Raw genomic sequence first — 1423 nt, 5'->3', positions numbered from 1 at the left:
TGGGAGGAGACTTAAGGTCCTAAGTCGGCTTCTTTTTGGTGCTGATTCGCCTCAGTAACAAAGTACTCGACATCGTTTGATACTATTGCTCCTCGGCGTCTCCGGCAGTGGGTCATGGTGGATGCAAGGCTCGATTTCAAAATGCTCTTCAGTTCCTCGCTCATACGCCGTTGAACCACCACCGCTACCACTACCAACACCACTGTTTCACGCTTACTTTCAGATGCATACATCTCCATCAGAGGTCCAAAACGTTGCTGCAGCGTTTGATATACCGCACTGCAATCGCTTATTGCAACTTGCAAGGCGCTGCCACTTTTGTGCATACACACAAGTCAGTGGTGCCTATCGGTTTGGCACCCCTCACTGTGCTCTCCACTCACTCTCTCCTATTTGAAACCTTCATACCATAAAACGTCCACTTAACCAAATGCATATGATGCCGACTCGTCCGTTCTACGAGGCTGCACAATCTCCTACCAAATGTCGTGACAGGACACCTTGAGAAGTTGCGGTGACAAAACACTCCACCAAAGGTGGTGCAAACAACTTCATTGTGGGTATGAGCCACCCCAAAATGCCTTGCGTTCCAGAAGGTCCTATTCTTTTTTCATGAGGAATTACGTCTCTTGCAAATAATTGCGTCTCAACACGTTAAGAACAACCTTCGGTAGTACCTAGTGTGAACGATCAAAGAAGTCGTTTACACTTCCACCAACTAACTCGGTGGAAACAGTCATGGTAGTAGCTAAGCTCATGGGTTCCAACCGCACGCATTAACAGAGGAAAGACAGTAATCTCCAAAGACTACCGCTTTGTTAGTCACTTCTTTCAACCCCGTTATAGAAGGGCCGTTCACTTCTAGCTTTTGCTGACACACTGACTTGTGATGGAAAGTGACGGTTGTGTTCCAGTCTCCGTTAAGCGAGCAGACATCGCGTCGCACATCCACCCACAATTGTAAAGCACCACATCATCTCTGATGATCATGCTTTTGTGTGTGTGTGTATGCGCCTGTGTACTCGAAACCACTCGAACATGGGCAAGAAGAACTGCTTCAGGAAGAGACAGGACTGGTGAATCAGTGGGAAGAAGGAAGTCAAGTTCTCACAGGACGTCAGGGCAAAAAGCTCACTCGAGAGAGAGGGAGGGAGTTTGCAATTTAGGATGAGAGAAGGGCAACACTACTCCTTCCTCATCCTTCTTCCCCCATCTCCTGTTTTCCTCTGCTCTTCCTCAGCTGATTGCCACCTTATCTTGAGTAGCGACAATCACGTGGGGAATGGAGTGAACAGTTGGGGAATAAAAGAGGGATATAAACGACGGTGGTGGAGACTGGATTTTTTCTTGTCTTCTAGAGACATCACTTTTAGTGAAGAAGAACTTGCACCACGTTAGCCTTTTGTTGGAAAAGCATTAGAAA

The 1423-nt window shown here is 47.2% G+C and overlaps 1 protein-coding gene across 1 annotated transcript in view; it reads left to right on the top strand.

Moving 5' to 3' along the window:
* EGR_02357 (Segment polarity protein dishevelled DVL-3) overlaps positions 1-1423 on the top strand; it is a gene marked incomplete at both ends in the record, with an annotated part of 22890 nt that overhangs the window by 4745 nt on the left and 16722 nt on the right. The window lies entirely within an intron of this gene.

The sequence above is a fragment of the Echinococcus granulosus genome, assembly GCF_000524195.1.
Source record: "Echinococcus granulosus chromosome Unknown EG_S00010, whole genome shotgun sequence".
NCBI lineage: Eukaryota > Metazoa > Platyhelminthes > Cestoda > Cyclophyllidea > Taeniidae > Echinococcus > Echinococcus granulosus.
This window is presented reverse-complemented; position numbering and strand designations above follow the sequence as displayed.